The sequence below is a fragment of the Fukomys damarensis genome, unplaced genomic scaffold (genome assembly GCF_012274545.1).
Source record: "Fukomys damarensis isolate Sample0158 unplaced genomic scaffold, DMR_v1.0_HiC HiC_scaffold_35, whole genome shotgun sequence".
Lineage (NCBI taxonomy): Eukaryota > Metazoa > Chordata > Mammalia > Rodentia > Bathyergidae > Fukomys > Fukomys damarensis.
In genome coordinates this window covers 46,982,707-46,994,694 of record NW_022900947.1, presented here as the reverse complement: position 1 = coordinate 46,994,694, position 11,988 = coordinate 46,982,707, and the positions used below count along the sequence as shown (strand labels likewise).

General features: G+C 37.1%; 1 protein-coding gene across 7 annotated transcripts in view; it reads right to left on the bottom strand.

The window, feature by feature from the left end:
• Adgrl3 (adhesion G protein-coupled receptor L3) overlaps window positions 1-11,988 on the bottom strand; it is an 811,341-nt gene that overhangs the window by 631,642 nt on the left and 167,711 nt on the right. The window lies entirely within an intron of this gene.

Sequence of the window (11,988 nt, the reverse complement as noted above, 5' to 3'; positions counted from 1 at the left end):
GCTGTGGACAAATTACTCAATAACTAGTTTTCATTAATTCTTGTAAAAACTCCATCGACAAGGGTTTTTATTTTTGTTTTAGTGGATCAAAAGCATTTTTGCTGTTTTGTGTATATTATCTTCACTGTTCACCAATACTGTGGCCCAGTTTGCAATGTAAGTAGGGGCCAGCAATTTGTTCTGTACTCAGCTGACTGGCAGCTACCACTGAATGTCAGACTTATCTTCATGCAGATTTCCGAAGATAACCATTTATGCATGTAAATTCTGAAGGGCATTAACTACACAGCTGACAGATTGTGACAGCCACTAGCCTTCCAAGAATGGCATAAGCAGGACTGACTCTCTGAATAATTAACATGCTTATTCTGTGCCTGTGGCCAAAGCTTGCATTCTGCACTTTCTGAATGTGGATCTGAAATTAATTAGAAAATGTAATTTCACAGCAAATGTAAACTTAAGATTTTTATATTCAAAACAGTAAAAATGTAAGAAAAATCATGGCTTTAAAATGTAGGTGTTATTATTAATAGAGATCATTTCTATTCTAAAACAGTCATTCAGCTCTGGATGATATAGCCATAAAAAATTAAACACTGCTATTTCTGTAAAGCATTCCATCATTACTTCTGTATACACACACATACACACACAAAAAAAAATTCACACTTACAAAAATTAAAAGAAAAATACAGAGGTGCTTAGTTAATAGTACTACAACCCCCTTTTATAAAGACACTAATCCTGCTCATGAGGACTACAGCCTCACAACCTAATCACTTCTCATAGTCCTCCCCTCCTAACAGCATCATACTGGGGGTTAAAATCTAATCATTTGGATTTGAGAGAGGGCACTCACAAACATTCTGACAATAAGCAAAAAATTTAAAAATCATTAACACCACCTTCTCTTTCAAAAGCACTATTTTCGGGCCAGGGATTTAGCTCAGTGGTTCTGCTAGCTGCCTCACAAGTGCAGGGTCCGGAGTGTGATCCCCAGTACCAAAAAAGAAAAAAAAAGTCACCAGCAACCAGTGAGGCCCAGAGCTGCCTAAAGCCACAGGCACAGCCCAACATTCATCCAGGCCTCCCAGCCAACACCAACCAGGGAGGACTGGAGCTTCCTGAAGCCATAGGTACAGCCCCACTCTCATCCATGTCTCCCAGCCACAAGGGACTGGTGAGAAGCAACCAGCACATACCTGACCCTTCCAGGCTTCCCAGCCACCAGGGACCTATGAGGACCAGCCCCACCCCCATCTAGGTCTCCCAGCCACCAGTGACCAGATGCCTTAAGATATCCCCGAAAGGCTTCCCCCTCCTTCCTGGCTGGGACTGTGCCTGGATTCACACTGCAGAGGCACAGGGGGTCATAGACGCAATTGTCCTGAGCTGTAGAAGACAGAGCAGAAATGAAGAATGGTGAAAGGGCCTTACTGCCTCTAAATCCCTATCCCACAGAGTCAAGTTACTATATTGAACAGTTTATTCACTATAAACATTTTTGGATAATCCTCAATTTAGGTTTAGTTCACCTGGTTAAAGGTGATAGATTAATAACTACTACAGAGTATCATTTTCTAAGCTGTGCTTGATTCTATTGTTGTTGTTGATTGTATCACTTGGACTAGTCTTGTGATTGATCTAATCAGTTATCTTTCCTGGTATAATGAAAATGAGATTGCCCCAGAGTCATCAGAGTCTCAAAAACCTAAAGACCAGTTGTATCTGGATGACACCTCTGAGAAGCAATCATTCCATAAGAGTTCTCAATACAAGCAACAAAGATACTTACAAACACCAATATCAAAGTATCCACTCAGGAATTAAACCAAGGACTGAACCTACAACAATAACAGAAATGAAAAGACATTTAAGCCAGTACAGTATTCCAGGTTTCCAAAGGGAAATTCTGAGGGAAACAAGGTGGTAAATCTGATAATAAACCACATGGATACCCTGAATTGATAGCATAGGAAGTAACAAAACAGATGATGAGGCTCTAGAAAAATTCAAAATAGAAATAATTTCTCAGATAACTATACAGATGATGAGCAGAATAAAAGACATGATTAGAGTCTCTAGAATAGAAATAGATTTAAAGAAATACATGAGTTCAGGACCACAATGGAAGCCATGAATGCTCAGCAAAGGAAAGAAATGGAAACTACGGACACCCAACAGAGGAAAGAAATGGAATCCATGAAACAGATTCAATCTGATATCCAGGCAATTAAACACTCTACTGAGAGTATACATAGCACAGTGGGCCAATTTGAAGACAGAATATCAAATATAGAATACAGGATGGCAGTCAGTGATCATGAAAAGAGATCACTTAAAAATAGTAAGAGACCATAAGAAATCAATCCAAAAGCTCATAGATGACACACAGAAGAATAATAAAGGATCCATAGGAGTCTGTGTAAAAGCAGGAGAAAGTACAAATGACATTAAAAAAATCTGTTCACAGATTTAATGATAGAAAACTTCCCAAACAGAGCAAAAGAACTTGACATTCAGGTAAGTGAGTCATATAGGACTCAACTAGCCATGATCAAAAAAGTCTGCACATAAACATATAATGGTCAAGATTCCGGAAATCCAACAGAAGAACAAAATACTGCAAGCAGTTAGAGAAAAGAAACAAATCAGATGCAAAGGAAAGCCAATCAGAATCACAGCAGACTTTCCAACACAAACCCTCAGGTCAAAGAGAGCCTGGAGTGAGGTATTTCAAAGCTCTAAAAGAAAACAACCTTCCAACCTAGACTGATGTGTCCTGAAAAACTACTTTTCAAAATTGATGGGGAAATAAGATACTTTCATGACAAAGAACACTGAGAAACTTCATGACTCCAAACCAGCACTCCAAACGGTTCTAAACAATAACCTAGAAAAAGACAATAAAGGTCACAACTCCATGAGGCCCAACAGAGCAAATCCGAAGGCAAAAAATTAATGGGAGAGGGAGAAAAATTAAAGTCAGCCAACAACAGGAAAATAACATGACAATAAAAAGTCAATACGTCACAACTCCATGAGGCCCAACAGAGCAAATCCAGAAGGCAAAAAATTAAAGGGAGAGGGAGAAAAATTAAAGTCAGCCAACAACAGGAAAATAACATGACAATAAAAAGTCAATACATATCAGTTATAACCATGAATCTTAGTAGCCTCAATTAACCAATCAAAAGAAACAGACTGGCAGAATGGATTAAGAAGCAGAATCCAACAATATGCTGCATACAAGAAACACACTTAATTCAAAAAGAAATTCATAAACTGAAAGTAAAAGGATAGCAAACATTTCTCCAAGTGATAGGAGCCTGAAAAAAAGTGGAGGTAGCTATCTCATTTGCAGACAAAGTAGGTTTCAAACCAAAACTAATTAAGAGAGACAAAGAAGGTCACTATATCCAAGAAGAAGAGATGGCAATCATAAGTATATATGTACCATATACTAAGGTCCCCAACTATAAATATTAAGGGACATGAAAAACTAAATAAGCATTAATACAATTGTAGTGAGTGACCTCAATACGCCATTGCCACAAATAGATCATATAGACAAAAAATCAACCATAACAGAACTAAACCAAGCCTTTGAACAAATCAACTTAATATATGTCTACAGAGTGTTCCACCCCACAAAATCAGAATATACATTCTTTACAGCTATACACAGGTTATTCTCCAAAATAGACCAAATGCTAGCTCATAGAACATGACTAAGTAGATGTAAAGGAAATGAAGTTATTGCCTGTATATTATAAGACCACAGTGCAATTAAAATGAACATCAATGCATAAGAAATTTCAAGAACTTCACAAACACATGGAAATTAAAGGACACCCTTCTGAACAACCAATGGGTCACAAAGAAAATTGAAGAAGAAATTAGATAGTTTTTACAAATAAATGATAATGCTAATACAACATACAGTAATCTATGAGACACAATGAAAGCAGTTCTACAAGGGAAATTCATAGAAGTACATGTCCATACTAGAAAAATAGAGTGAACTTAAATATACAATCTAATGCTGAACTTTAAGCTCCTAGAAAATGAAGAGCAAGACAAACCCAAAGCTCGTACAAAGGAGGAAACTATAAAAATCAGAGCAGAAATCAATGCAATGGAGACTAAGAGAATGACACAAAAAATGAATGAATCAAAGAGTTGGTTTTCTGAAAGAATAAATAAAATTGATAAACCCTTAGCTGATCTTACTAAAAAAAAAAAAAGGAAAGAAAAGACTTAAATTCATGCAATTAGGAACAAAAAAGGTGAAGTTACAACAAATTCAGTAGAAATTCAGAGGATCATCAATACCTTCTTTGAGAACCTGTACTCTAATAAAATGGAAAACATAGAAGAAATGGACAGATTTCTAGATACATGTTAATTACCAAAGTTGAACAAAGAAGATAAAATATCCTAAACACCCCAATTACAATCAGTGAAATCAAAGACGTAATTAAAAATTTACCAAGACAAAAATGTCCTGGTCCTGACGGCTTCACTGCTGAATTCTACAAAACGTTTAGAGAAGAACTACTTCCACTACTCTTTAAATTCTGCAATGAAATTGAAAGGGAAGCATTGCTTCCAAATTCATTCCTGGCAGCAAGTGTTACTTAGACTCCAAAACCAGAGAAAGACCCAACCAAACAAGAGAACTACAAGCCAATATCCCTAATGAACATAGATGCAAAAGTCCTCAGTACGATACTGGCTAACAGAACACAGGAGGTCCTCAAGAAGATCATACACCCTGTCCAAGTCAGATTTATTTAGGTATGAAAGAATGTTTCAACATATGTAAATCAATAAATGTAATAGTCTATAAAAAAATAGCACAACAACCAACAAAGTTGAGTTTCAAATCTGAGACTCACTCCTGATTTTCAAATTTTCTCTCCATTCCAATGCAATCAAGTCACTAAGATCTCTCAATTTTACTGTGTAAATATTCTGAATATTATAAATCTTCAGACCACACTGCTGTTGCCTTAAAGTGAATGTTCATTGTACCTCAACTGATTTATTACAACTACTTCCCAGATAATCCACTTTCCTTTGGTTATGTAGTCACCCACATGCTTCAAGAGTTATCTCTGTAATATATGCATTACAGAACAAAGCCAGTGCTACAGTCAAAGCATACATGCTTAGGAACTAGAAGGATGCTTTAAAGAAATAATATTCTTCATATACGAATCAATGAGAGTGGGCAATTAACAAAACTTTATCTTATGCAGTAATGTATGTTCTGGAGAAAAATAAAGCAGAAGATGAGGGCTAACGGTGCTCCAGGGCAGTTTAGGCTATAAACTGCATGTACAGGGAAGGCTACCAAAAGAAAGTATTTGAAATCTAGGAAACGAGCTAGTGAATAACTGAGGAGACTGTGACTGGAAGAAGGACCAAGAAGATTAAGTTCGTACTGAGGGTGGCCTAGTGGATTCCCAGGGCAGCTAGAGTGGAGCCTGAGCAGCACCCGAGCTTACAATGAGAACAAGTCGTCAGAGAAAACACTAGCTGCACATTCACCATCCAGGCAGGAGGACTGTACAGCAGATCAAGGTAGGAGCCTAGGAAGTGCCCATAAATGGTAAGACAGAATATGCTGGTGAATATGCAATGACTGAGAAAGATAATGTAAGGGTTACTCCACGGGTGTATGCTATGAATTGGAAGAGTGGAGACAGTAACCACAATTTTTGTAGGAGTGGTTTTACTGAGTAGGCTTTCTTACTTAACTATGTTTTGATATTTTGTGGTTAAGTACATCTAAAGAGGTTATGTAACAAGGAAAATATACGTTTTCTCCAGTACATCTTTTCTCTTAGAGTTCAAAAAACAGTACTTTATTTTACATTTACACAATGCTTAATATATGTGTGACTCTATTCTGCATTCTGACTTAGAAAACTTCATAAACCTCATGTTACACAGGAAAAATTAACTCACCAAGAGGGTAACACATCTAAGGTCATATATCAGATTTGTCTTCAATCTGTGGCCGGCTTCCTCTGCTTTCTCAGTTGTTTTTGCATCTAATTACTAGAATGGAATGTAACAGTTCTTAGTGCAGATTGTAGGAGGAGGGGTAGACTACAAAGGGGAATGAGCTAATAGCTGGGGGTGAGGAATTTGCTCCATGTATTTATTTATGTGGCACTTACACAAATTTTTGTGCTAATCAACACAGATCTTTAAACTAAAAGTGGTGAAGTTGACTCTATGTAAAAGCAGTCAATGTGATTTTTAAAAATACAATCCAGCAAATGTCATAAACTGACACATGTAGAATACATATTTAGCCAAATGAAGAGTGATTTCCTCATACTAGATAAACTTACAATACTTGCTTTTTTATTAAAACAAAGCCTTTTGTATCATCCTTCAAAAATATTTTCTAAGTAAGACAATGCTATTTGTTGAAATATAATTTTTCACTATGAGTTAAGCAATTTTTACCACAGCAGGAAATGCTAGGATTTCTTCAATGACTTTATTCCTCCTGTGCAGAAAATCTCAAGTAACACATTTATAGACTTATCATAAAGTTTACTGAAAAATTTTGGAACTACTAGATGAAGCATGACTTTAAATACTGCTGAATAAACCAGAAACAATTTAAGTTTATATTTCAGATGTCATGAAGGGTCATGCTGTATATGTTGCTGTGTACTACCATTTACATGTAACTTTAAAAAAATTAGGACAAGTTTAATCAATTTTGAGATAGAAGACAAATCCATAGTTCATAGTCTTCTTGATTGCATTTAATGTGTGGTTATCCCTTCAATATGTCTGAATAGCTTATTAACGTTTATATAATGAAACTGAAATTGCCCTTCTAGTAGGAGTAGGGAAAAGGGCACCTGCCAATTTTTTATCATTGAGTTGAGTGGCACGAATCAAATAATCATCTCTCCATTTTTTACATAGGTCTACATAAAAGAAACTGTGTCAATGTGAGGATGAGTTCAACTTTGACAGTAATCAAATAAGTGAACTTAAGCAATGTGGCAATTAGGATGCAGTGTCAACTTAATTGGTTCTAACTCTGCCTGGGGGATTGGTGGAGCACAGTTCTGGGAATGTCTTGGTAGGTCATGAAGTTGGGAACTTGGGATTAGTGTCTCTTCCCTCATGCCTTTCTCTGATGTTCTTCACCTGCTCTGTATTGTAACTGCCACGAGATGAGCATTTTTCTTCTGCTGTACCCATCCAGACATGGATCTTTTGCCTTGGAGCCAACTGACTGCAGACAGAATCTCCTTATGACATGAGCCAAATGAGACTTATACTTCTTTAAATTGTGGTTGTTGGGTATTGTGTCCAGCAATAGTAGCAGAATAACAGGGAAAACCGACAGCAGAGAAATGGCCATAAGTGTGCCTGATGGTGTGGTTTAGAAACCTGTGGAACTGGTTTGCAAGAGGAGGTTGGAAAGGCTTGGAGATGTGGGCTACAAGACCAGAGTGCTGTAAGCAGAGCTTGATGGATGAGTATGCTTTGAACTCAAAAGGATCAGAATGCTGACAGGAATGCAGAAGTAAAGGCTTGTTGCAGGAAGCCTCAATTAGGAAGGATTTCATTGGTATGTGATCAAGACCATGTGTGTTACACTCTGGAAGAAAATATCTCTACATTTTTGCCCATCTCCTGAGACTGTGCAGGAGAATAACATTGGGGCATTGGCGAGTTAATCTGATGAAAGAAATTCCATTCAGCCTGTGACATGGGTACTGATGACAGCTTTTTACTAGATTTGTAGTGAGAATTGGGGGCAAAGTCAGAACAGAAATTTGAAAAGTTTAAATTTTGGCACAGAAGGAACTACATGTAAAGTTGGAGCCAAAAGATATATGCTTCCTAAAGAGATTAGTGGCATTAACAAGAAACCGAGTATTTTGTTCAGGGACAGAAAAAAAAGATGTCTTGTGGCGATCCCAGAAAGCAGCAAAATCTCACCCATCACAGACTCAAGGGTGCAAAAGTATCAAACCTTTCACTTCAGAAGAGAGTTCCGGGGCCCCTGTTTCAGAGGGCCTCTTGGGAAATTAGTTTCCCAGGATTCATTTCACTGCTCAGCCATCCAGGCACTCAAAAACCTCCAGTCATGCTCCAAGATATCCTAACAGCAGACCTGGGTGCCATTCATGTGATGCTCATTTCACCAGCATGCAGAACTCAAGAGTTGGGGATTGAAGCAGGCTTCTACCCAGATTTCAAAAGAAGGCCTAGAAGGCCTGAAGAGCCCCTGAAAGGCCACTGTCTGGTGCTGTGGGAATGCAGCCCAGTACAGCAGAGGCCCAGGAAGTCAGAGATACCAGGAGCTTGGGATGTCTGCTGAGGAAAGCTGTAGGTCATGAATAAAGCCAGAGAAACCACGTGTGCTGCACAGGCCAGGGTCTATGTGGGGGCAACCCAAGCCCTAAAGAACTTACACTTTACCACCAGGTGCCCCAGATGCCAGATACAGAGCTGCAGGACTTGATGTTTTGTTTTGCTTTTAACTCATTAAATTTATTGGTACATTTGAGGTATACAATATGATGACGTTCATCATTGGGAATTTGTATCTTTACATGATGTATCTTGGTTCTTATCTTTTTCCTCATTCCCTGCCCTCCCTTCCACCCCTCCACCCCTCGCTATTTGCAAAGACTTTGTTTCCACTTTTTCCTTTTCTTATATTTATTCCTTTCCTTTCCTCTACTCCCTCTTCCCCTTTCCCTTTGGGCCTTATCTTCCTATTTCACATTATCTAATATACATTTTGATCCTTATTTACACTTTCAGTCTCTCACTCCAGGGAAATTATGAGGTATTTACACATGTGTGTCTTATTTATTTCACTTAAGAGTTTGGACATGATGTTTGTCTGCTAGGTTTGTGTCTTGTTTTGGTCCAGTTCTTTTCTATCTCCTATCACTCTCTTTTGGAATGGGAATGTTTACTCTGTGCCACACTGTATTTTGGGATTTTTGTAATTTCTTTCTTTCTTTTTATTAAAGCAGAGATTCACAGATGAGAGTTTGCTTTGAGTCCTATTACAAATCTAGACTTGTACTTTCAAAACAATGCTGTAAATGTTGAGACTTTGGGGAAGGGACTGTTGCATTTCCAGTTTTAGGCACAATACTTGAGTTAGGTGGAATTCTGACCTGGTTTTATCTTTTATTTGGAGAGTAAGGTGGTTTAAGGAGAAGTGCTGGGTATCGAGTTGACAGGTGGTGCAGTGTGGCTGTAAGAGTGAGGTGTAGTCCTGATTGGCTTTTGTATCCATCACAGAGATGGGTGGAGCACACTTCAGTGTGTCTGGATGTGTCGGGGAGGTGTGCTCTTGCAAACTATATCTGCTCCTTTGTCCCTGTTCCCCTGCTTTGCTTCTTATCTGTCAGCATCTCTGATGCACCATGCCCTTGTGCCATGGTATTTCTGCCTCAGTCAGCTAACCATGGACTGAATTCCTGTAAAACATGAGCCAAACAAAGCTCTCTTTATTTATATTGAGGGCAGTAGGTATTGTGCCCAACAATTGGAAAAGTGACTAATATAAGACCACATCATAACACCAGTATAATAAAATACTATTAGAAACAACTACCACCATCTGCATCACAATGAAATACTACTTGACCTCCGCTAGGGTGGCTATAATCAAAATGACACACAGTAATGACTTTTGGCAATTATGTGGAAAGGTTGAAACACTCATATGTTTGTGGCTGGAATGTTAAATGGTTTAAAAACTGTGGAAAACATTTTAGGAGCTCCTCAAAAAGCTGAACACAAAGCTACCATATGCCCAGCAATTCTACATTTATGTATATTTCCAATAAAAATGAATACATACAACTATACAACCATGCAGATATTTCTACACAAATATATTATGCTTAATTGTACATAATAGCTTAAAATACACAAAAAATTCCAGATATCCATCAATTTCAGGGTGAAAAAGAAAATGTGGTACATACATATACTATTCACACGTTAAAATTATTCATGTTAAATGAGTATACTACTCAAACCATTATGGTAAGTGAAAAGCATATATGAAAGTTATCCATCATATAATTCCTTCTGTATGCTACACCCATAAATACAGAAAGTATGCTGCTAAGAAAGGAGATGAGAAAGGAGTGGGATGAGATCACTAAAATCACAAGGTGAATTTTATGGGTGATAAAAATGTTTTTTACTTACAGAATAGTGACAGTTGAATAACTGTAAATATACTAATAACAAGTGAACTTAATTCACTTTAATATGGTAAATTTATTTTACACACACACACACACACACACACACACACACACACACACACACACTATATTCCAGCGGAAAAGCAAGGAAACAAATCACCAATCATTCAAGGAGGTAAAATTCACTATTGTTCTTCTAGAAACATCAGTTTTGGGGTCAGCCACAGTCATTATAGAAAGTTTTAATTGTTTCTTAAGTTTCTTAATGAAAACACACATGAAAAAAGGTTCTGAAATGTTATTTCACATCTGCTTGAATAATCTTTCATATCTAGGCGCCATCTTGGCTACACAATTAGGCTTCATTTTGACAAAGACGATAATTTCACGGTCATTCCAAACCTGTATTACGCATCCGCTCTACTAGAATTGTCTTCCCACCTAGGTGGTCCTTCTTCTACATTAGAAAGGCCCATCCTTCAATGGCTAGCCCTTGGGCTTTCACACACCACTCTGTGGGTTGGCAGTGCTGGACCAACTTTGCACTGTTTCCACGAGGTCTCTGTGAACTTCACAGCTTCTATGTGGAGATCAGGAGCTTCCAACAAAAGTGAACTGCTCCCACCTTTCTCTCCCTGGCCATTTGTCACTGTCTGCTCTAAAATGCGTATACTATGTTATCTAGAGCTTCATTTTCCCACCAGTTTTCAAACTCCAGAGTAAGTACAAGTCTTATTTGGATTAACTGTATAAAAATGCTGATCAAGGATGTTTTTATTAATTTCATTAATTAATTTTACTAACATTTGGTACCAAACCATACATTTCATATTCAACTTTGTAGAACTATATCTGCAAAATTTAAACAGCAATGCAATGGAAAGCCAACAAATGAAAGATGCAATATTATCTGTTCTGAGAATGGAAAAATACTGTTTGCACATGAAACTGTTACAGATAAGAAAACAGTGCCAATAAAATTAAGGGAAAATATTTAAAAGACAGAATACCAATTGAAAAAAACTGCTGCCTACAAAGCCAAGTGCTACATTTCTTAGCCCTAAGTCACTCACTACTCATAGCAAAAGGTACAGAATTTTGAAAATAGACTGATAGTAGTTTAAAATACATACCAATTATTATATTATATAAAAAAACCATTATATCAATGGATCAAAATTAAGTGAACATAAATCATTTTAATAGGAACAGCATGAAAAGGTGACATTTCTAATACTAGGTTGTATATTTTTAATAATTTTTATTCTACACACTAGATATTTTGCAGGAACTGATTTCAGTAACTCCAAGAAGAGAGGAAGCTACACTTTTGTTGTTGATTAATAGTAAGACCTGTTTTCTAATTACTATATGCTGGGGAAGAGGTAAACATGCATATTGACCTAAGATTATACTCTGAAATATTTCAGAATCCTAAATTGTAGCTATAATAAACAGAAATATCATCCTTGAAAATCAATCGCTTTATAGTCAACATATTGCTTAAAAGTGAGTACATTTTTGTTCCTGATATTCATATTCTTTCTTACGCATATGTAATTAAGAACAAATGAAATAAATTTAACAAAAATGTCAATAATACACTGTATAGATGCCCATGCTTCAAATGGAAAAAAAAAAAGTTCAGTGTAGTTATTTCATTTTAGTTGAAATGTGAACACAAGATATATATCTTCCCAGGCCGGGGATTTAGCTCAGTGGTTCTGCCGCCTGCCTTCCAAGTGCAAGGTCCTGA